Genomic DNA, 26,188 nt, shown 5'->3' on the forward strand with positions numbered 1-26,188 from the left:
TCAAATAGCTAATCACCTGCACATACTCGCACATCTCAACCTACTCCATGCATATAGTAGAAATAAAAGCCGATAACGCACCACTTTGTTGCGTTCATTTCTTGATTTGTGCTTCTTATGGTCATACACTAGTAACAGTCCTCCCATTTTTTGTGCAGACCCAATGCCAATATTACGCATCTCTACTCTGTTCCTCCCTTCTTCAGTGCTTCAGAGATTTTTCCCCATACTCTCAAAATCTTTTGTTATATCTAAGAAAGCTATATACATGTTTAAGGTTTTATTGATTGGCGACTCCATGGCGTGTTGTGTGCACCACGACCAAATGGTGGATAGAATTGGAAGGAAAATTAGCATCGGCCGTATTTTGTTGTTTTATTGTCAGCAAAATCGATTTTACTGACAATAAAACAACAAAATACGGCCAATGCTGATTTTCCTTCCAATTCTATACATGTTTAAAGTTTCTTCCCTTTATATCCCTGCAACTAATTTTACAGTTAGTATTCCTTCTCTATTTCCTCGTTTCTTTTCTTTTTTACTGAAACCAAACTAGATTTTAGAGAACACAGCTGCGAGTTTGTGTTCCATATGGTTGATAATGTGATTATTCATTTAGGTCCATGCGGACTACCCTCAATCCTACGTATCGGACAAGGGTGAGTTCCCTTCACCAAACGTTTTGCTGTGCCTGTAGAGTTTACACGCTCCTCAGCAATGAAACTGACACCGACATCGTGTGGCGCCACCACGGTGCACCATTGCACGGACTCCATGACACACCGAAGGCAGTGGAGGCATCCCAATCAACGGCTGCCAACTACTCACCTAATTTGGTCGGAGCTAGGTCCGAGACATGCACATAACCCTGGATGGAGTCTCCATTGTGCTCAGTGGAAGTGAGGAACACAGGCTCGTTAATGCATTCAAATAATTTTGATACAGTAACATGAGTGCCGAACAATCACCACAAGTAGTCGCGCTCATCAAACATCTGGGGATGCTTCCAGACCGATTTAAATTGGATTGACTACATAAAACTAATCACAGAAAGACCAATATACCAGATTGAAATTCATGAGAAGAATCTTCAGAAAGTATAGTGCACCGGCGAACTAGGTAGCTTATCAAACCCTCGTTCGAACGACAGTTGAGTTTTGCTAGCCAGTCAGGGACCTATACCAGACAGGATTGACTGAGAAAATGGAGAATATTCAAAGAAGAGCAAAGCGTTTCGTCACACATTCGTTTAGAAAGCGCGAAGGTACTACAGAGGTGTTCATCCATCCCCAGTGGCGGACACTACAACACAGGCGTTGTGCATTATGGTTTTGGTCTACCGTTAAAATTCCTAGAGCGTACGTTTCTAGAAGAAGCAATCAACATATTGCTTCCTTCTACGCATATCTCGCGAAAAGACCACGTATGTAAAATTAGAGAGGCTCGAGCTCATATCAAGCGTTCTTCCCGCACACTAATCGTGAGTGTAATATGAAAGTGGGGAAGTGACCATGGTGCAAAAAGAATCCTGTACCATGCACCCTTAAGTGTCTTGTGTGTTTTTGGTGTAGATATAAACTGACGAGCGGTGTGATAAGGCATTATCTTCCTGAAGGTCCAGGTCGGCTGCAGGTTGCTGTAGGCTGACGAACGAATGCACGTGATTGGCGAATAAGTTAGTTTGCGGATGAGAGACGATAGACAACGTAGACAACGTACCAGGGTCCCCTCTGTATCAAGTGTTACATCCTCCGCACGAGAATTTCTCCATCACCTATATAAGATGTGTTCCTTCGGCAAGCAGGACACGCAGCTCCATTTGGTTTTCTACATAATTGTACTCTGTCGACAAAGTGTACCATCGTGCCACACGAGTTTTCGGTTCAAGCGACCTTCAACCATGCTTAGAGAGTCCATTGGCGATGTTCGTGAATCCACCCTAGTCCCTGAAACGTTTAGCACACGGTCAGCAGAGATACACGTGAGGCCTGGTAGCTTTTGCGCCTCATTGATTTGGTATATGCGGATGGTATGATTGCTTACTGATCTTACGTCTACGTGTATGCTCCGCAAACCAGTGTACAGTGCATGGCGGAGAATTATCGTTCCAGTATTAGCGATTTTGTTTCCAATACCATTCACATACTGAGCAATGGAAAAATAACTCCGTATTCCTCTGTACGTGGCCTAATAGTGGCAGCTTAATGGTCGCACAGTCTTCTTCGAATACAGGTTTTCTAAATTCACGCAAGAACTACGGCCTCTTTCTTCCAAGGATTCACGTTTAAGTTGGTTATTATCCTTATGACTCTTTTCTGGAGTTTGAAAATTGTGTTCATATTTTGTGCAAAATTGTTATCCATAAAAGAATGCCATAGCTAAGAATCATATGAATAATATGTTACTAAAAGACACTGCATGTTACACATTGATGATAGGATTCCTCAGGGTATAACATACTGATGACGTTCTGTTTTCAAGTACCTTTGTGTGTTCACACCACTTCAACTGAGAATCCATATTCATTCCTAGAAATTTGCATTTCTTACACAGTCTATAGAGGTGCCACCTACATTTAATTTAACATTGTCATTTTTCCTCTTCAAACTGAAATTCATGGCATTTGTTTTCTTTATGTTCAGTGTCACTTTATTACTTATTGAACAATCAAAAACTTCCTTGAAAGTTTCATTTGCTTTCTCGGCAAGGAGTTCTCTTGTTTTCTCAGTGACTATAATACTGCTGTCATCAGCGAAGAGAATTTTTTCACCATGAGCAACACTACTGGGAAAGTCATTGATGTATATCAGGAACAGTATTGGTCCTAATATGCTACCTTGCGGAACCCCTATATTAATGTATTTTGGTTCTGATAAGTGTTTTACTAAATGTTTGGATCTATTTGAAGTATGTGTTATCTCTACTCTTTGTACCCTATCTGTTAGGTATGATCGAAACTAGTCATTAGCTACCCATCTCATTCCCAACGCTTCTAATTTATTTAATAGAATCTTGTGGTCGACTGTATCAGAGGCCTTAGAAAGATCCAAAAATATGCCTGTGACACGCTCATTTTTGTCAAGCGCATCAAGTACAACTTTTGTAAATTCTAATATGGCTGACTCCGTATTTTTACCACTTCAGAAACCAAACTGTGATTCGCTTAAAAGATTCAGGTAATTCATTAATCTGCCTTTCATAATTGCTTGTATTATTTTTGAGAATGGTGACAGCAGGGAAATGGACCGGTAATTTTCTATGTCTTCTGCATTACCTTTCTTAAGTAAAGGTACAACTCTTGCCTGTTGTAACTGCTCTGGAAATGTCCCCGATGTGAATAATTCATTTATTACATTTGTTAAGGGGTCTTGTATAATCCCTATGCATTGTCTTAGTAGAAACATTGGTACTTCATCGAAGCCTAATGACTTTTTATTTTTTAGTTTTTGAACAGTTTTATTTAATTCATTCTCTGTGGTTGGAACTAACATCATTGTATTTAACGCAATATTATTTAGAGGTGTTATATCACTTGTTTTGGGGAATTTTTGCTGTAACTTCTCTACAATACTTGAAAAAGTGCTCGTTTACGTAGTTTGCTAAGTCTTGTGGATCATTTATTACTTTATCCCCCCCCTCAGCAGTATATTATTCTGTGTTTTTTTGTTTCTCCCCGCTTCCTTTTTTATAACGTCACACACTGCTTTGCTTTTATTCTCTGCATTGTATATTATTTTGTCATTAAATGACTTTTTGCAGCAATCAGCACCTTTCTATAGATCTTTTTGTATCTATGACAGAAATTTAAGAATTCTGGATCATTGCGACTCTTTTCCGTGGAACTGAGGTATTTAAGTGTTCGGGAGGACTTCTAATACCTACTGTTATCCATCTGTTTTTGTGAAATTTTGATACTGACATGCATACTTTTGGAAATGCCTTTTCAAAGTTCAATTTAAATGATGTAGAGAATTTAGAGAATTTCATATTCACAATGGTTTCCTTATACACTTCATCGCAGTTATGTTTTGCTAGATCTTTCGAAAAATCTTTTATTCTGATTTCTGATAGATGTCGTTTGTAGGCTTGTGGTTTAGGGAATGATTCGATGCCTGATTTTACTGTTGTTATCTGACAGAGATGGTCTGATAGCCCGAGATCTTTTACAGCTACATCACACTTTCCTGTCCGTATTTGTGGCCACATGGTCGATTAATGATGCAGTCATTGTAGTAACCCTTGTTGCACTATTAGTCAATAGGGACATTCCAAAATTTTGAAGGATATTTATGAGGGTGCTGCTGGATTCATTTATGATATTAGTGTTAATGTTAATGTCCCCACACAGAATTATGTTGAACTTTGTACTTGAGACTTTCTCTAGAACTTCTGTTAATTTCTTGAAAAAAGTGTCCACACTTCAACTGGAAGATCTATACACACACAAAACGATTAATTTCTTGGTGATATCAAGCCCTGTTAATTCAATAGCTGATATTTCAAAATGTTTGTCTTCACTTATTGTACTGAAGTCATGTCTTGATTTGAACTGTGTTCATTTTCTGATATAAATGCTTGACATCTGAACAGTCTGTTACAGACGGGTGTATAGTGAACGTGGCAGAAAGACGCGAGTTGATCGGTGCCTGGTGCCTGTTGTAGCGTATCAGATATTTCACAATAATTCCGACATCAATAGTACCCAGGGTGGATTTTTAATATTGCAGAAAGTATATTTCCGGGCGCGTAAGCGGGACGGCCGTAAATTTGTGACGAACGAACGTCACGTCATCTGGAGCAGTACGTGACTATAGACGGGCTACTGAGAATCACATCACGCCGATTTAAACGTGGGGCGAAAGGCACCAATCACTTTCGGCCAGGTCTGTACGGAGACAAATGCACCACATAGGCTTCAGCAGACGACGGCAGACATCTCATACAGAGCCTTTCTACGACGTGCGGGAAGGCCAACATTGGAATTTATATGGTTGAGCTCCAGCCTAATTCATTGTGTCGTAAATTGCTATGTGGAGTTACAGATCACAGCGCCGGTGGTACAGAACAGCACAAATGGAGTCTGCGGGAGGGTTTCTCATTTCAAAAAGTGTCAGAATTAGCCGAACCAGTAATTTTCATGTTTGCGCAACAGAATACTTAATACTTAGCGGGGCAGCTAGTTGTTCTGCAGCGTGTTTGCGTAACAAACGGAGCTACCGAGTAAACTCAAACTGTTCCTAGCTGCTTGGCGAGAGAAACAAAGAAACATGAAATTTACAAAAGCCTATACACAAGCAGCTTGGGTGCTTGGAGAAACAGTCTGAACTGTGGGAAGCAAACACTTTGAGAGTAGATAGAGCGCTGTCTTGTTGTCTTGGCAAAGTTTGCATTCTATCTGCTAATTTAATTACACTAATGCTAATTATGTACTATGAGCAGATAGATAAAATAAATTAGTTTACTCTACCGTGCGGTTCTAGGCGCTACAGTCTGGAGCCGAGCGACTGCTACGGTCACAGGTTGGAATCCTGCCTCGGGCATGGATGTGTGTGATGTCCTTAGATTAGTTAGGTTTAATTAGTTCTAAGTTCTAGGCGACTGATGACCTCAGCAGTCAAGTCGCATAGTGCTCAGAACCATTTGAACCAACCAATTAGTTTACTCTATCGCACTCGGTTTCGTTGCGAAAAATAGACATACTTGGAACGTCTGTGATTCCTGAACTACTCGTTATCAATGATGCGACAGACGAAAAGGAAAACAGGAAAGAATATTGTCTTTGATAGGCTGTGATGAATGTAGGACGACTTCCAACAGTAAAAGGTACTTCTGGAAACATTGTAAGAAAAGGGAAAGAAAAATTTTCTGTCGTTTCCATAAACTTTAATTACTAGGAATTTAGAGGACGTGTACTTGTACACATTTTGCACAGGGCTCTGTGTTTGGCCAGCCTTGGATATAGGAGATCAAACACACACACACACACACACACACACACACACACACACACACACACACACACACTTTTAAGCGTCATTTATTCTATTTTGCGACTAATACGAATCCAAGTAATTGTAATGACCTACTTCAGTACCTTTATGCTGCACACTGTCCTAATAGACCTCACAGTTTCTGTGATCGAGGTGGCGCAGCTGCAACACAGTGGAATCGCTCTCTGGAAGATGCCGATTCTGATCTTCGTCTGGACTTTCCGATACAAGCTTTTAACAGTTTCCGTACATCGCTTCTGAATGTGCCAGGGCAGTTTCTTCTACAGCGATACAACCGATCTTGGTCCACATACCTTCCCAAATCTTTTCAGCTCTCTTTCTGATGACCTCGTTGTCGACAGGGCCCTCTTTCTTCCTTCCTTCCTCCCTCCCTCCCTCCCTCCCTCCCTCCCTCCCTCCCTCCCTCCCCTTCTTTTTTTCTTGCTTTCATTCTTTCTTTCCTTGGCTACACTGCAATACAGTATGTTTAGTTACTAGTATTTTTTTCAGAAGACAGTATGTAGCAACCATTCCTATTTTTCAGTAACCTAGCACATATTTTCCGTTCCCAACTAATACCATGTCGTAAGGATCAAAAACGAACTCAGTTTTCGGTATCCGATGATGGCTGATAACTTAATTTCTCATTTTTGCACGTGTTTGGTTGTGGCTTTCGTCACAATGAAATGCAAAATACACTCATACCGAAATCTACAAAATTAAACAAAAAAGGGAAAAAAGAAGCAACGGTAGTGAGTTGAGTACGATGCAAAAGTAAACTGTGCTCGTTTCTCGACTGGAAAAGGACGGAACGAAGTTGATATAAAAACTGCAACAAGTCTTTATTGCTCCTGTAGAAATAACAGCATGGACAACATAGGGTTTAACTTATAAATAAAACATTACCTCCGTGCCTATGGAAAACGACAGAAACGAACCAATTGCTGCGAAACGCCGCGCAACGGCAAACGACGAAGCGGATAAGCAAACGAGCCGTAAGCACCGGGACTTAGCGGTCTGAATCCAGTCCTGTATAATTTAATGCAAAAGCGAGCAAACATGAGGACCACTCTTTTGGCATTTCGTCGCGTGTGAATCATTCGATTACTTCACTGACGCTGTAAAACATTTGCTACTCTTAAGTGAAAGCTGAGTCGGTAGCCACTTTAAAATTCATCAGTTCTATTCAGTAAATCGATAAGATTACATACAAAACGGTTGTATAGGTGTATATGATTGCGGCCAGATTTTGTACGCCTGACACTTGGTAATATGTAGAGTCGGTTAGGCAGTAGGTTTTTCACGTATCGTCACGTCAAGAGCGTACTTCACGATTCAGGGAAAGCAGCGGCCACTAACTATCGTGAACGCGAATGTGTTGATGACAGATGTCGTCGCCGATTAGCGCCAGTCGAAACATAGAGTAAATGAACTACTTATCGGCGTATCACGCCCTCCTCCCATGCTGGACAACACCAGCTTACTTTATTTACTCCACGACACATTATAAATTAAAGTTCACCGTATCGTTTTAGTGTCTGTATGTTACGACCAATAGCAGCAAGTACTGTACAGAATTTGATAAGGTTTTATTAACAGATTGACAGAAAACTGTTTGGAGTAGTTACCAACTAAGTATGGCAACATATCGATGAACTGAGACACGCGCTGACAGGATCGTAGTCAAGCTCATTCTAAAGATCTGTTCAGAACACTTGGGATTTTAACTGCTCCATGTGAATACATTTACCAGTCAGTTGTACACATCAAAAATAGCATTAGTAATTATTGCACATACAGCTCTGTCCATGACCATGCAACAAGACATGGACTTAACTTACATTTACCAAGAAAAAATAAGCATAAAACTCAAAACAGCGTTTTCTACCGAGGAATAAAACTGTACAATAAATTGCCAAAAGAGATTAAAGAAATTGCAGAAATACACTTATTTAAAAAGGCAAAAAAGTACCTGCTATGCAATACATTTTATACATTGAAGGATTACTCAGACAAAACAGAGTAGGGGTTTGTTTAAAGACGTTATACAAATAAATAATAATAATGAAAAACATTCGACATTTCACATAACACTTTCACACTATGTTTCTTTCCTTCTTTTTTCCTTTTCTAGAAAAACTTACCCCCAAGCTATGCATAGCACAGTACTAACATCTCTTGCTCTTTCTGAGCTCAACATCTCACTCATCATAGAGGGCTGCTGACTCAGTTTTTCAGGATAGCAAATCGGTACAGAAAATGGCCCAGAGATCACCAGTGTGTGTGTGTGTGTGTGTGTGTGTGTGTGTGTGTGTGTGTGTGCAGTGAGTGAAGTGTTACGAAACAATGTGTGTATAGTGTGTGCAGTGACTGGCAGTGAGATATGAGTGCACAGTGTGGCATTACATTATGTAATAAGTTATTTGCAAAAAAAGTATTGTATACCAGGAGTAAATCTAATGATGTCTCTAACTAGAAGTCTGTAAGTGTATGTGTATACAAATTAGTTTATTTTAAATTGGTCTAAACGTGTAAATACTTTGACATGTCCTATATCCTTGTAAAAAGAGATCTACGGATGAATAAAGCTGCTGCTGCTACTACTACTACTTCTACTTCTACTTCTACTTCTACTACATGTCTCTACTCGCTCCGTACTCCGCACATAGCCGCAACATTCAAGCGTCATAATCGACATGTCTTCAAATGGCACAACTCGTCTCGAGAGTCTTGGCCGCTGAGGTTTTAGGCTAGTGAGGGCGTCCAGGTGGCGATGTCACAGATCTGTGGCGTTTGGATCGAGACTTTAAGCAAGAATGGCATGAAAGTAAAAGCGGGAGGAAGATATACCTGTATGACTTGACCGCTTCAGCATGTGTATTTCCATCTTATTTTTCTCTCTACAAGTAAGGGATAATTGTGCGATAGTTCTGGGATATAATCGACTCCTGGAAGTATGCAGTAGCGTACTCACTGTTTTTACAACAATTGTGTTCTCGCCTTTCCATCATATACGAATCCGATGTCAACCGTGAATCTCTGCGCAATGCTTTCCGGGTGTTGTAAAATTCGGTACGCTCTTTACCAGCGTGTCCGTAATTGTCAGAATATCATCATTTGACATTACGATAAATCCAGTATGTGAACTGTCTTCCAGTTGTATTCTGGCAATCCAGCGTGTGCTGTTAAGTTCGTTTCAACCATACACATTTTCCTTCGTGTGGCAATTTTCACAAACATTGACGTAACTGTTTTGTGTGCATATTCCCATATGAGGGTGAGTAATGTGATGGGACCGCCTCCTAAGATCCGCGTTTTTCTGTCGGGAATATCTCCCTTAGCCCTCCAGGATCATATTCACCAAAAGGCAATGGTTTGGACGACTACTCTTTCTCTTCCATCATACCGAAGACCATCATCTTCATTACCGCTGCCATCGAAGTATTCACCGAAACCCCTCTAGCTGCCACTCTTCAGGGTAAATGCATTAACATACTTGAGTTGCAACATATATGTTAAAACGTTCAGTGCTGACGTAGGGAAAATATCCCGGAAAAAATGAAACTCATTTTACGCATTAATAGGCACAATGGGAACGTATGAGTAAAGGACGTATCGCCCGAATGCATAACATCTCTAAACCGGCTCTGTTTTACGGAAATGAGATGCGAACATCTAGGTAACAACTTAAGAGAAGTGCAGTCGCCAGAAATGGGGTTGTTGTGACGTACTGGAGTGACATAATAGGATAAAATTATAATATCTGTAGGGAAGTTTACGTCAATAAAAAGGCCGAACAAGTACAGTGCTACTGAAATCAATGGTTCTCACATTTACAGTGGATGATCCAAGGTCAACGGTAATTCAATAAACTCAAAGGAAACTGAGACGTTCGCCGAGCGCAACCAAAATGAAGTCAGCAGTTCCCATTAGTTTCGTTACGAGAGCTTTACCCAGTGATGTTTGAAAGAAGACGCTGCGAAAAAGAAAAGCACGTAGACGAGCAACTTTTGGAAACTTTTATGAACTACGGAAAATTTACTATCATTTTGTACGTGCAGTTGTTTTATTTTGTTGTGCTATGGTGTAGAATTATATAATCCAAGTTGCTGTGAAATTTTGTGGACCAATCAATTAAACAAGTGTACAAAAAACTGAGCATGTATGCTAATTAATAGATATTAGAAGAACCACTTGCAAATGAGTACAGATCGCGTCTGCAGCATTCATAGCAGGAGCAAAGCTGAAATTGGATGGTGACAAAACAGAAGACGGAGGCACCAGGCGAGATTTGTTGGATACGCAATTTCCCCGGCGTTGTGCGAAACTTCCGCAGAGAGCGCTTCGAGTGGTACACTCACATAATGAAGAGCGGCCCTGAGCCACAAAAAGGGCCGAGCCCTGCGACCGGCAGCCGCCTACTCCAGTAGGAGATGCCCACTGGCCAGTTACCCAGCGCTGCCGCCCACCATCCAGTTGAGGGTCTTGTAAACAGTGGCCAAAGATTTGCACTGTGCCGTCGCTTCCGCGCCTCGTAGGCACATCTCTGTTGAGAGAAGGCCTGCAACAGTTGATATGCGTCCACTGCTGTTGTTATGACATCATTCAAACCTTCCATTTATTTTCGTGGAAACTACGACAGATACTGAAACCACAAAAACAGACTTAAATAGATCAAGAATTTAGCTATATACTTTCATTTTTCTACATAGTCATAACAGCTCGTTATGCACCTGTGCCAGTGGTGAATAAGAGCCTGCCTCTTGTGCTCGTAAAAACCTAAACCAGCTGATGCTAGGCACTGTCTTACAGATTTGACGACAGCATGTGGGTCTGATAAATGTTGGCAAGCAGTTCATTTTCCGCAGGCTCAAAAGAATGGAAACATGTACGTTAGATATAGTTGGACAGTCCAGCCCATTTTGGAAATAAGCTCCACGATTGAAAAACTGTTGGGGGCCGTGGAGTTATCGTGTTGCAGGCAGAAGTTTTCTACTTCTCTGGCATGACTCTGAAAATTCGGGCTTTCGATCTATTCAGTGTCTTCTTGTAGTTTTCTGCTTTGGACTGCTATACATTCAAAAGAACCACAATCTGCCGACCCTGGGCACACAATTTTGCCTGCAGATGGATATGTCTTGCACTTTTGTTTCTTCGAGAATTCGCATGTCGCCGCTCCATGGACTGTCTCTCGGATCCTTGTTCGTAGTGGTGAAACCACGGCCCACCTCCGGTTGTGATGGTGTTCAGAAAATTGTAATCTTCGGCGTCGTTATTGGTCGAGGAGGTCTCGACACTTTGTGTAAGTCACTGCAGCTGACATTCAGCTGGGCACACAATTCCTTGGTCGCTGATCATCATGGATGAACTGATCCAAACACTGTTCATTATGCGTGATGGCAGCGGAACAGAATTGAGAGGGATATGGTTTGTCATGCACATTCTTTTCACCACTACTGAAATGCAGTACCCACCGCCTCACTTTATCTACGCCTACTGAATCGTTTCCATAAACCCTTAGCAAGCGTCGATGGATTTCAATAGGCGCAATTTGTTCAGCAGTGAGGAATTCAATAACACATCCGTTTTATACGTCCCTCTGTGTCAGACCCCGTATTGAAACGCTCTCCTTCTGTTGCTCTCACAAGACAACGAACAAACAGGATCTACATCTACATCTACATTTATACTCCGCAAGCCACCCAACGGTGTGTGGCGGAGGGCACTTTACGTGCCACTGTCATTACCTCCATTTTCTGTTCCAGTCGCGTATGGTTCGCGGGAAGAACGACTGCCGGAAAGCCTCCGTGCACGCTCGGATCTCTCTAATTTTACATTCGTGATCTCCTCGGGAGGTATAAGTAGGGGGAAGCAATATATTCGATACCTCATCCAGAAACGCACCCTCTCGAAACCTGGACAGCAAGCTACACCGCGATGCAGAGCGCCTCTCTTGCAGACTATGCCACTTGAGTTTGCTAAACATCTCCGTAACGCTATCACGGTTACCAAATAACCCTGTGACGAAACGCGCCGCTCTTCTTTGGATGTTCTCTATCTCCTCCGTCAACCCGATCTGGTACGGATCCCACACTGATGACCAATACTCAAGTATAGGTCGAACGAGTGTTTTGTAAGCCACCTCCTTTGTTGATGGACTACATTTTGTAAGGACTCTCCCAATGAATCTCAACCTGGTACCCGCCTTAGCAACAATTAATTTTATATGATCATTCCACTTCAAATCGCTCCGCACGCATACTCCCAGATATTTTACAGAAGTAACTGCTACCAGTGTTTGTTCCGCTGGTAGCAGGATCTTGTGAGGAATATTAAAAAGATAGTTGTATACGCCATTATAATCTGGCTCGGACAGCCGTTCAATAAAATAAAAAAAGGCTGCATTAGTTTCAGAATGAACCTCGTGTATTTGTGTTAATGTGACCACCGTTGTCTAAACAATCTCGATAAAACTGTTAACCGTGTGAAGAACATGATGTACCGCGTAACAAGAATGCACGTTATATTAAGAGAAAATAAGGCTCGAGTTTTCGAAACTACTGATACCCCGCGGGAGAAGAAGAAGGAGGGGCGGGAGATATATTTCAATATGCATAATACTCATGCTTTAATTTCCTGTCGATGTGGCCCCTAGAGATGGAGCACAAGCTCAGATTGAGAAGTGAATCGACCGTGCCATTTCATAGGAACTGGTCCAGCATGTGCCTTAAGCGTGTTTCGTAAACCTTGAGAACCGTAAATATGGATGACTGGACGAGGTTTTGGACTGCCTTCCTCCCGAAAACAGGTCCTGTGTCTTACCACATCGCCCCCTTGTTTTATTATCTCTTGTTTTGCCACCGAATGATGTATCTTTTTCTAACTATATTCGCTAACTTTTGTGAAGAGAAACAGAGTGAAGTAATGCTTGTTTATGATTACAGTGAAACGTTATACAGAAATATCCGAGAATAATCTAAATGCCAGTTGTCTTCGGCCGCCTCATGCGATATTCGTGCAACAGTCGAGTCTCAGTTGCACCGTGCCAGAGGGCGGCATTCGTTTCATCGGCATTTCTGCCTCCTGTGTAGTATAACGATGAGACAGAAATGACAGCTGTTTAAAAATCTCTGTTGCCTCTGTCCAACAACACCGGTAACCAGCTCACCCATTTTATTATCCAGATAATACGCTAGGTAAATTTTCCTGACGCTCTGTGTTAATATTTTGTTATACTTCTTTATTCGTATTTTAACAGGACTTTTAAAGAAAAGACTATATTCTCAATTTTAAGGTTCATATACTTGAGAGTTATACAATACGTGAGTTATGTTGGAAGGTAGTAACTGGGGTTTTACGTAATATTTTTTGTTGATAACTGTTGAATTTTTAATAAATGATCTACATTCATTCCAGAAAGTATTCGTCCGCGCACTAATAACAGCGCTGCTGTGTGTTCTACAGAACGCAATAAACCACTTACATCAATAAAATTGTTCCAGTATGTATTTAGGTAAACAGTTGCAAATATTAATTATTTAAAACAACATTTCATTATCCTGAACCATCCTCACAATAAAGGGGTGTGCCATCATTACATGGAACACCTTACATGTAATATTCTCCCGGATACATTTTGTAACGATGGTGTTCGAAGCAATATCTGTAATGAGTTACACTGCTGGTGTTCGTTAAGAGACTACAGTGCTGGGCACATCCACAACAGCTCTTACTGATATTTGTTGTTATAATTTCGGGGAAGCCTGCTGTCCCTATAAGAGCCCCTGTAATATTCGTTAGTTTTCTCACGCTGGCGAAGTGTTTTTCAGGTAATAATTTTAGAAGGAAATGTGGATGATACAAATCAGTGTTTTGTTCGGTTGATGCTAAAAGGTGCGTTCAAAAATTGCGTTGCTGCAGCGTATTGCAAGGCAGAGCGACTCCAGTGCGGTTATGGTTATATAAGTACCAACATGTACGCAAGGAATTAGTGTGCCATATGTGTCTTCCCGACGTGCAAGCGGTAAATTCGGAGACGTAACTATGGCGATGTTATTACCAAATATGTTCAAACAGGACCATCGTGCTGTTGTTCTTTTCTTGGCTGCCGACGGACTAACACTGCTAGACATCTTAGGAAAATGACTGCGTATACAGCAGCATTTCTGCCGAAAACCACCGTTGTGGAATAGTGCGCCACGTTTCGTACTGGTCACTATTCGACACAGCCCCATCCCATACGGTCACCTCGAATAGGAGAGCTCGAGCACTCACCCTGTAGTCGTGATCTCTTCCCGTGCGGTTATCACGTCTGTCCCTTTAAAAAAACTCATTGTAGAGACATCCCTTCCTGTTGGACAGGAATGTGCAGCAGGCAGTTACGAATTTCTTCACGCAGCAGAACACAGTGTTTTAATAAACGGATACCCTCACATTTAAAACATGTAGTGTTCTGTCCCACTAATGGCTCTGAGCACTATGGGACTTAACATCTGAGGTCATCAGTCCCCTAGAACTACTTAAACCTAACTAACCTAAGGACATCACACACATCCATGCCCGAGGCAGGATTCGAACCTGCGACCGTAGCGGTCCCGCGGTTCCAGACTGAAGCGCCTAGAACCTCTCGGCCATACGGGCCGGCTGTCCCACTAATATTTGTCTGTTAAGAATTTGTTTTCATCTTGTTAGGCTATAATCAGTTCTCGCCTGATGACGGGCTAGCACGATGAAAAGTTGTTGATAATAAACAAATATTAGTAGACCAAAATGCAGTTTGTTTGCTTTTCAAACAAAAATTGAAATGGATCTGCGAAGAAGTGACGGAAGAACCCATTAATGTGGTACAGTATTCTGATTAGAAATTTCTTCCTATTACTCTGCTACATTTCAAAAAGACATTACACAAAACAGAAGACAGTATGGTCTTTTGGAAATTTTTTACGTTACTCGTTTCTTGTCCTCGTAGGTTTATATTCTAGTTTACGTCTTCACCCTAGCTGCGTACCACAGTTTTGCCTCTCTCCGTCCGAATAGGCCTTGGAAGCCCCAACATTACCGACCTACTGCCGTGTCTTCTTCAGGCGTCAATGGATGTGGATACGGAGGGGCATGTGGTCAGCACACCGCTCTCTTGTCCTTTGTCAGTAAAACATGCGAAGTGCCAGAGGTTTTACAAAATGTAGATTTTTATTTTGTCTGTAAAATTAATTTATTTATGGACTACAGGTATAAAAGTATATCGTGTATCAGTAAATGATGCCAGGAGGAGGCCTAGTACGCACGAACGTAGAAAACAACTTATTGTTTTTATATGGACATCATCCTCATTATACTTGTGTAACCGATAAATTGAACGTCGTATACCTCCGGAAGACGAGTGAAAAATATGATTCGTTGCTAAACTCGACAGTCGCGCGAAGTTCTGTAAAGTTCGGTCACGTTTTGTCCTGCTTCACCGCTGCTGAGTTACGTATCTAATTAATTCTGCTGTTACTTTATTGCCGTTAAGAACCCCGTCCCCTTTTTCAGCGTCTAAAAATTAATGTTGAGGGGTGCTTTGTGCAGCATAGTGCAACAGGGGACCAAGGATGATGGAGGAAGCGAATTTTCTCGCGAAAGTACGGAAGAACGATCAAAGAACTGAACAGATAAAGAAATTTATGATTCGGGAAGCTGAAGTGCCGTGTCCACAGAAAAATAACTTTATGATCCTGTCTTTCAGTATATGAGCAGTTTTCACTGAGTGAATAACTTCCGTGCGACTGAAAATAATAGAAGCTGGTGTTGTTTCGAAAAAGAACAATAAAATATGCAAGGGAATTACATTGTTGTTAACGTATTAGTTAGTTTCTTCATGCTTTGTATAAATTAAATAGTAGTGAGGGTGTAACAGGTTCCCTCAAACGTAACAGAGCCGTGTTGCATATCTTGCGTCTTTGTAGTAATGATCGTAGCAATGCAGTTTCTGCGTTAGTAAGTAAGGCCACTAAAGTTTATTCAGCAGAGGTGAAGCATACAAGCTACTAAACCGCTGTTTGCCGCCAGGAGTAGGGCGGACAGAGAGAAAAAATGGTTTAAATTGGGTCCTCCAGGAATTTTCTACGTAAATTTGGCAAAAAAAAAAAAAATTGTCTGTTGTGTGGCTCTCATAATGAAACAAACATGAGGGTAAGAACACGGCCTGTCTAACGCGGTGTCGTGGACTAAACTTTGCAAGATGACTTCCAGCGAGGAATTTACAGAGGCGCTTAGCTTTACGGCGCGTTCCTTAATATTCAGATGGCTTTCGAAACATTTCCGTGCTGTCGCCGACTGAACAGAGTATCGGACGAACTTCGTGACGGGGTTCAGGACTCCCTAGCAAGCAGAACTCAGCACGTCGTTTGTAACGGGGCAAAATCGTCGGATGTAAAGTAACTTCGTGCTTACCGCACTGGAGTGTTAAAAGGGCAGTTACGGTTCGCAATATAAATGATACAACGTCAGTTAGCAGTGCCAGAAATTTGTCAGCAAAATGCGGAAAGACCTTCAGAGGACCGACGCTTAGTGCAGGGCCTGGTTGTTGACATCAACGTTAATAAATTGAATGTATTGTGCATAAATAAATAAAGCGAACCATTACTATACGATTAATAATCAGTCACTGGAAATAAACACACCCAAAAATATCTCCATTCCTCCCATCCTCTCCAGTGTGGGCCGATGGGGATCATGCAACCGTTCCACATCTACATCTTTTATGACAGCGGTTACTCGTGAGCTGGAAAACATCGGGAGAATATAGGTTAATAACAATATTACATGACTCTAGCAGGGCAACACCCAGGCACATATGTAAGTAATCGAATTATTCTAATTTTTCACCCATTTTCCTATTTTATAACAGGAGTCATTCTCGAACATAAAGAGAGGTTGTCTCTATTTGTTTATAACAAATTACGTCAAAATCGGTCAGTTTGTTACAATAGTTTCAACTATTAAGTTTCAAAGTTTCAACTGCTTGTCGAGGTCATCAAACGACCCCCCCCCCCCGCCCCCATACATGCAGATCATTGTAAACAGGAATCTTATCTTTTTTTTGGATTTTTGGCAGGGCGGAGGGAATCTGATAACAAATTTCTTTAGAAAATCGCTGCTAGTTTCTACGTATTCATTCACGTACGGAAAACAACTCTTCCTTTGTTTTTGTTTGATGTGGTTTTAATATCATCAGCCGTAATATTATTATTATTATTATTATTATTATTATTATTTATTTTATGGCCTTCATTGGACCACTGTAGTAAAAAATACAAAGTTCTAAACAAGTTGTTACAAATGGATACAATTTGGTTCGACAATAACTTAATATATTTAGGTAATACAACTATTAGAGGCTATTCTTATATGAAAGGTGTTTTGCTCTTCTGTCTGCCCAATATTTCTTCATTCTTTCAGATATTTTCTTTCTTTCTTCATCTGAGACAACTCTTCCTGTACTCCTTTTATTGATTTTCATTTGTAGTCTGGTTTGCGGGTCTTGCAGTATTCTGGTTTTCTCTGTCTTGTTTTTTAGGTCATCTACTGTAATTTGAAGTTCTTTTATATCTTCATTAATTTCTGTGATCCATTTAATGTCGCTCTTGCTATTCCACAATTTTTGTATTATTTTTTTACTAATTCTGTTCTCTGGAGTTCTCATCAGATGTCCAAAGAATGAGATGCGTTTCTTCCTGATTGTGCTCTTGACTGGTTCTATTTTCTTATATACTGTTTCATTTGATGCTATTCTCCAATGTCCATTTATTTTATACTGTTTATTTATACATGTCCTAATTATTCTTCTTTCTATTTTTAGTATTCTGTCAATTTCTGCTGTATTAGTTGTTTTGAAGATAGTTTCAGCTGCATACGTTATTTCTGGTTGTGTAACTGTTTTATAGTGTTTTAATTTTGCATCTATAGATAGGCTTTTTTTGTTGTATGTAGTTTTGGTAATGTAATTTGCATAGTTCAGTTTTTTTATTCTATTTTGCCATGATGGCTTCTCATTTAGATTGTATGTTATTATTTCGCCTAAATACTTAAATTTATCAACAATTTTGATTTCCTGTTCTCCTATTGTAATTTTTTTTGCAAGTGGTGGATCAGTTAGCATAATCTCCGTTTTTTCAAATGATATTCTAAGGCCTACTTTCTCTGCTATTTCTTGTAGTGATTTCACTTGTTGCCTGGCTTCTTGAACGGTGTTGGCTAGGAGAGCAAGATCATCAGCAAATCCCAAGCAGTTTAAGCTAATATCATCTTTTGCACTTCCAATTCTTATCCTCTTTGGATTGTCCTTGTACCATTCTCTCATTATGTATTCCAGTACACAGTTGAAAAGTAATGGTGATAGGCAGTCACCTTGTCTTAAGCCTGTTTTTTATGAGGAATGGTTCCGAAATTTCTCCTCTAAACTTTACTTTTGATTTGGTATTGGTTAGAGTGAGTTGTATTATTTTAATTAGTTTTGGATGGAGTCCTAGATTTCTTAAAATTTTTAATACTGAAGGTCTGTGGAGACAGTCATATGCCTTCTTAAAATCTACAAATGTTATTGCCAGAGGTTTTTTCCGTTTCTTGTAGTATGCCATAATCAATTTTAAACTAATTATCTGCTCTGCACAGCTTCTCCATGGTCTGAAACCTCCCTGATATTCCCCTAACTCCTGTTCTAATTGTTCCTTGATTCTTTCATATAGGATCTTGGATAGAATTTTATATGTGCAATCTAGGAGAGAGTTATCTGGGTTGCTCTTATCTCCCTTTTTGTGTAGTGGGTGGATGATAGCTGTGGTCCAATGTTCGGGAAATTGTTCTGTTACCCAAATTTTTGTTAGAGCCATGTGTAAGGAGGTCTTGACTGTGTCACTTGCATATTTCCACATTTCAACAAAAACCTGATCTTCTCCACATGCCTTATAATTTTTTTGTTCTTTAAGAATTTCTTCTACTTCTTGGAAAGTTGGAGGGTCTAGTTTGTTAGGTTTGGTTTTTATTGGGGTATTTATGTTGATTTGTAAGGGTTCTTTGGGTTCCTCGCAATTCAGAAGTTTGTAAAATGCTTTTGCCATGATTTCTGCATTTTCCTTGTTACTGTGTGTCATTCTTCCATCTTCATCTTTCAGTATTAGTGCAGGGGCCTCATATTGTTGTAGTTGTTTCCCAAAGATTTTGTAGTAGTTCCTGGAGCTGGTTTTATGATAATTACCTTCTATAGACTTTATAATATCTTTATGAAATCCTCTCTTGATTCTTCTAATATTTTGAGTGAATTTTTTTCTTTCATTTTTTAGGTTGATGGCATTTTCTTCAGTTTTATGTGTTTGAAACTTTAACCATGCTTGGTGTCTATCTTCATGGAGTTTGTCACATTCTGATGTCCACCATGCATGTTTCCTTCGTGGGTTCAAGGGAGCTAGATTCTCTGCTTCTTTTTAAGATTAGGCACTAGTTGTTCTAGATCGTCTGTTAATTTGATGGTTTGTGTTATTTGTTGGTACTTATTATTTTTAATTAGCTGATGTGGGTCAAACCTCCTTTTTATTTTATTAGTTTTTCCGGTCCTCTTCTTTAACGGTGTGAATTTGATTTTAATTTTAACCATATAATGGTCTGAGCCTGTGTCTATTCCTCTCAGTACTTTAACATTGTGGATCTCCTTATGAAAATTTTTGTCCATACAGACATGGTCTAGCTGCCACTCGCCCTTCCTCCAGTCTGGATGTTTCCATGATTTAAGTTTACTTGGCTTCCTCTTAAAGTATGTTGATTTAGATATAAGGTTGTGTTCTCTGCAGAGTTCTACAAGTCTTTGACCGTTTTTGTTTGTAAATTTATGTGGACTCCATTTTCCAATTATATCTTTATATTTCCTTTCTTTTCCCAACTGAGCATTGAAATCTCCCAATAAGATTTTTACATTCTTTTTATTTACTCTGTTCACAGTTTGTTCTAGAAGGTCCTAAAATTTATCTACCTCTTCCTTTGTTTTTGTTAGACAATTTTTTTCATTTGTTGGGGCATGAGCATTTATTATTGTATAGGTTTTATTCATTGTTTTAAAGCTTAGAGTCGCTATTCTTGGTGATACTGCTTGGAAATCCGTTACTGAATCTATTATTCTTATGTTAACTGAAAACCCTGTTCCAAACTGGGGACAATGTTTCATTGCCCTCGGTCCTGGTTTCCCATTATAAATTCTGTATCCTTGTGATTCGAACGGGTCCTCTGTGGTGTTTCTCATTTCTTGAATCCCTGTTATTAAAATTTTTTGTTTATTTAGTTCATCTGTGAGCTCCTTGAGTTTTCCGGTCTGAAGTAGTGAGTTTATGTTGTGTGTTGCTATATAATTTATTTGCTCATGTTTAATCTTCTTTTTGTGTTTTAGTGTGCATTTGGATGGTTGCAAACGCTCCGATTCGTTTCTATATTCTAGTTGACTACCCACCGAATCCGATGTAGCCTTTTCCTGCCTTTTTGAGCAGGACGGTGGAAATTTTTTCCTAAAAGACCTTTCCATTTTTGACTGTCGAAGGTTGTCAACCTTAGTTGGAGCAAGCTCCGATTTACAACTCCGGTTGTTAACCGCAGAGGGTGTGTTTGGTCCGCGAGAGCTATTTTATTTCACTCAAGTCCGCCAGTGAACCGGTGAGGACTTCCCTATCCGCCACCTGGGACGCGCCACGTAGGAGTATCACCTCTCCTCCTACTATGACAGCATAGTAGGTTCGTGGCATCAGCCGTAATAATTATCTTATAATATAAATCTATATTGGACTCTTCTAATTCTTCCGCCAGGCAGTAATTTGGGATGTACAACGGTGTGTTCCCGAATTCCAATAAGTATCTAATTTTTTCCTGTAAAACCTATGCCATTTTTGGCTTTAACAATAGGCCCTGTTCGTTCAAGCAATTCTTGTATACGAGAAGTTTCGGTGATTTTAATGTTATCTCATACTTCTTGCATAACACTATTGTTATAGCACTCCACATCCTTTCCGTATAGAATTTAAAGTTTACAACTTTTGCCAACGAATTATCATTAAATGTTGTTATTCCGTCGGTTTTAAGCTCTGCAAACGGTTGTTCTGTTACTAGGTGCACAACATCCAGTTCAGCACACTTCAATATGATGTAGCCATCCTTTCTAAGCAGATGCAGGTGTGAATTGAGCTTCATAAACAGATTTTTCGCATGTCCTTCATTAGAGTAAATGTGCTCCAGTCCATCATTTTCGGCCAGGACTCCACAATACAGCCAGTTACCAATGTTATTAACAGGAAATGCAGATATTTTCTATTCCTCAGTGGTAACTTTGCCTGCACATTTGTAATAGCTTTTTCCAATTGCAGTTTCTATTCTTTCTTTATGGCAGTTGTTTTCGCCATATACCCCAGTTTTCGTTTTTTTTTTTTTTTTTTGCTTCGGTATCTTCCAATTACAGTTTTCTTTTTTGTGCACACAACACAGTAATTGCACTTAAAATCGTAATTTCTCTGATGGGTAACGGCTTAAATCTGTGTGAGACATTTGCTCTTTTTCTTAGGACATCTAGTATAATATTTGCCATCAAGTTCTAATTTTGCAATATCTGTATATGACGTTATTGTGGAAAACTGTATCGAAGACTGAGAAAAATAAGTTCTCGGTCTTGATTACCTGGAAGACTTATTTGTGCTCCAGTCAGTTTTCAGGTATCCATATTACCCCAGTATATAAACAGCAGAACATCGTTAAACACCACATAGCCGGTGTTCTGTAAGTTATCTGTTAACCGAGAGTACAATGAGAAGCAGAGTACAGTGAAGCACATTGTAAATACTGGTTGTTAGCCTCTAACATACTTAAACACTCTTGCAAAGGGTTAAACACACGATCCATTCCGTAGTTGTATACTGTAGCCACCAGCCTGGTAATATCATGCTCTGTAGCCAAGGAAGACTTAAAAGTTTTTCCATAGTCGCATGTTTCGACACAGTGTAAAATCTGTAAGGTGATTAACGATAACTTTTTCATTCCCGGTTTCTTGATTTCCTTGATAAAACTGTTATACATCTTTACAGCTGGAGCTTAACCATGTTAAACAGTCAATCCCAACTGTCTTATCGATGTTCACAATCACTCTGCTGTTTCGCTGGTAGTCTTCTTCCATGCAGTTGTCGTAGTTTGATACTAGGTAGTTGTACATCTCCATTTGGGTAAAACTCCCGACGAAATCTTGCGTTATGCTCAAATCCGAAAGGTAATATTCGTTTACGCGAAGCTGTTGCCATATTCCAGGCAGCTCTTCCATAAGAATATGCATTTTAACGTCAGTTAGTTCCACTTTATATGATATAACCACAGGATTTTTATACTTCTTTGAAATAGTTTCCAATGCTTCCTTACCAATTTTTCCCAATATTCTTCTTACTGTGACACTGTCGTTTCCATGCAGGAGAAATGACCGCTTCGCCTTGACATCGTGTCTCCCAATCACGAACTTGGAGAATTTGCTACGTAGATGATAGTTAAATGACGTGCACATCTTCTTTAACATTACGGGCCATTCTTTTTCTAACTGTTCTTGACATTCCACATGATCAAAGATTTTGACTAACGTAATGTCGTCGCGAAACGGTTCTGCTAGGGGCTTAAGCACATTCACATTCTTCTTGCTGGGGAGTACACCATTTTCGGTGCAATTTGTCAATGTCAGTAGCAAAATTGTCCGAGTTCTCTTGTAATAATCACAGGGATGTTTAACACTTTTAAGGAATCCATGTTGACACTTAAAACTATCACAGAAGACTGATCGGTAGTAGCTATGAAGCCTTCTTTTATACTCTAGAAATCGTAGATGGCTACACTTCCAGTCACGTGATCTTCCTGTGTCTCATTCTAAATTTGGTTGTACTTTCAATCTCGTTGTAAACTCCTAGCCCAGTTGAGCTGTTTTATGTGCGAGGTGCCCGTGGGAGGGATAGCGACTGCCACTCGCGACTACCACTCTATCTCCCGCGCCGCATAATGCAGCATCCCGTTAGAGTGCAGCGCTACACTATTTCGTCCAGCTCTTGCGCTGTACGCTGTACGCCAGACATGTCCGAATGAACAGACACCATATCCATATAGGTATATAGTTCTGGCAATACCGGCCATGACCTTCTTCTGTGCGGATGCACACATATTACCCGAATTCTTACTGGACTTGGTAAGAATGTCTTCCACGAGTAATTAGGTGAGAATGTGGGTCTCGCGGGAGGCGTGCGTGAGATAGTCCGTGCAGTCGCACTATCCTCTGTGCCCTCGGTGGCTCAGACGGATAGAGCATCTGCCATGTAAGCAGGAGATCCCGGGTTCGAGTCCCGACCGGGGCACACATTTTCACCTGTCCCCGTTGATATATATCAACGCCCGTCAGCAGCTGAAGGTATTAATATATTAATTCTAATTTTATTTGGTTTCAGATAATCTATAAAACATTAAAAATCCAAAGAAGACTTATATTTGCCATGACCTGCGTATTTCGGGGTGGGTAGTTGGATGTCCTTAAAAAGTAGTTGAAAGTATGTAGTTGAAAGTGTAGTAACCCTCGTTTCGTATCTGTATGGGCGTGTAGGTGTCTGCGATTTACAACTGGTGTGTCTAGGTGATGGTCCAGTGAGAGGAAACAATAGACAGGCATGGAGGGAGAGTGTTTGGCGCTTAAACTGTTTGGAGCTTTTATACGCAGTGGCGTCATTAAGGCAGATTTTATTTATGCCACCTGTTAGTCGGACATGATTTTATATACATTGTGTAAACTTTTCTACCACTCCTGGTGATGTGGTCTGGCGTGGTGTTGGACACCCGTCCACAACGTGGTGGTCACGATCATCCGAGGAGTTCCCTACCGTATGAGCTTCATCTGAAGAATACAGAGGGGGGGGGGGGGGCAGCTGTGTGTATTTTCATCAGTCTTTGATATTTGCACCACGTCTTGGGACATGTTTGCCCTTACTATCGCGGGCGGGAGATTCCTCAGCCAGAACTGATACAGAAATGTTAGGCTCCAGCCTCAGCTTTCTCGGCAATTCGCGTTCGCGCCTACACACCCACACGTCGGAGTCGGGAGGAGCAGGGGGGGGGGGGGGGAATCTACCCTCCAGCAGGCAGCTTGATTCTCGCTGGGGTTGGTGCCGATACTGGACGACTCTCTCTAGAGGTGTGTTGTGTAGCGATGTGCTACAAATACAGTATCTCTGGGCGGAAGCATCACAATTTTACTATGTCACATATTCTGGTAATGTAGTGTGGTATTAGTTATACAATACCTTTCGTTAGAAGTTGGTACTGTTTATAGAATTTTCTGTAACGTTACTATTTCTACCAATGTGTTTGTTTCTAACACAATGATGTCGCACAGTGTCAGTGGAGTGGTGGATTAGCAGGTATGTACATTGGGACTTAAGCTGACAACTTCATGACGTCGACGCGACGCGATGTGGCTTCGTGGCGTGACGTCATGACGCAACGTCGTGACATGACAGACGCGATCTTAACACGCATAATTAGCGTAATAGGGTACAATGCGTAAAATTGCGGAAATACGGAAAAACCCCTAAAACTGAGATTAATTACATATATTTCTGGGGGAGGCCTCTGCTGTCGAAATATTAAGCTTTTATTAACAAATAGACTTTGAGTGGCGTAATTTGTTGTTAACAAACCGACTGGGTCTATCGCTATGGTGCCCAGCTCCAGTGTTTCCCAATTATAAAAGATGGAGTAGGGAAGATGTGCCTGAGCGTCAGTGATTTCTAATTCTGCACTGTGGTTGCCCGAGAGCTTCATGACATCGACGCAACATCTGGGGCAGTCTTGCGTAATTGGACAAAATACGTAAAAAATTGAGGGAAATCCAAAAGCGCATTAAATAGAGGAAACTACGTAAAATTGAGAGTAATTACGTATCAGTCTGGCTGTGGTCTGTGATAGTGCCACATAATACTAAACTCTTATAGACAAAATGACCTGGAGTGACGTAATTTGTTATAAACAAATAGTCACAACTCTCCTGAGTGCTTCCAATTATAAAATAGGAAAATGGGTGAAAGACACGTAAAACTGGGGAAGCTACGAAAAATAGGAAAACATATCTGTCTGGTTGTGGTCTTTGCTGGTGTCAAGTAATATTGATATTAACATGTAGAACTCAAGTGACGTAATTTGTTATTAGCAAATGGACAAATCCTCACCGTATGCTGTGCAGCTCTTGAGTAACCACTCCCACACAAGTGTCCCAGTTATAGAAGATGAATCTGTGGAGGTAGCGCATAATCCTCATTGGTCCAGAGAGGGGGAGGAGGGGAGTGCCTGGGTTATTCTGTGGATCACCTTGTGCAATTCCGGTGGTTTCTCGATAGATAGGGGAAACAAGGAACCTAAATGGGTAACCTGACACCGGATGTGTGACATGATACACCCCTTATCTTATCATTGACAAGTGTGGAACGTTTTAAGAGGAACCCTACTATCCTACTTAGGGAAAGTGTGAGTAATACCTGAAGTACACGCGGTGAGGTTGCTTGTGGAATATCGGTGTTGATATAAAGTATTCATGAACTACTCTCTGCTGACGAGGGCAAATTTGGCATCTATACAACACTACTCACACTCACGAGGTGTATTATCCAATGCTTTGTCTGTAACATCGGAAATTTACGTTCAGTTGACTTCGGGATCGTTACAGACGGAGCATTAGCTTGTGTGGGCAACGATGGGATACGAAATTGATCGTTACCTTCCTGAATCTTCGCCTGAAAACATATTGAAAACATGTTCAGTGTTATTGCGAAATTACAGTCCACGGTTTAATTTCATTTAATTTGAAGTGGTGTCGGTGATCCTAAGAAACGTTCCCTGCGTAAAAAAGTGTGAGATGCGTACAGTCAGTAATCTGTGGCTGGTCGAAACCAGTGACAGCATTTTGAAATGTTTATGTGATATATTTGTCATAAGAATGTACAAGAGGAGTTGTATTTTGTTATCTGTCGTATGCAACGAACACCATACCACCCCCTTCATCTTCACCACTTGTAACGTTGTCACTATTCCGTTACGAAGAAATGAAACTTTCAAATGTAATGTGTACTTGGGTTTCATACCAATGTGGAAGGAGAAATAGGTGAATCGCGTCCTCATGCGCAGCA

The 26,188-nt window shown here is 40.6% G+C and overlaps 1 protein-coding gene and 1 non-coding gene across 3 annotated transcripts in view; both read left to right on the plus strand.

The window, feature by feature from the left end:
* The window catches only part of LOC126173067 (protein furry), a 1,238,628-nt gene that overhangs the window by 282,139 nt on the left and 930,301 nt on the right, over positions 1–26,188 (plus strand). The gene's annotated exons all lie outside the window — the stretch shown is intronic.
* Trnat-ugu (transfer RNA threonine (anticodon UGU)) lies at positions 23,300–23,374 on the plus strand. The gene has a single exon. It is a non-coding gene; the product is annotated as a tRNA-Thr (tRNA).

The sequence above is a fragment of the Schistocerca cancellata genome, chromosome 1 (assembly GCF_023864275.1).
Source record: "Schistocerca cancellata isolate TAMUIC-IGC-003103 chromosome 1, iqSchCanc2.1, whole genome shotgun sequence".
NCBI lineage: Eukaryota > Metazoa > Arthropoda > Insecta > Orthoptera > Acrididae > Schistocerca > Schistocerca cancellata.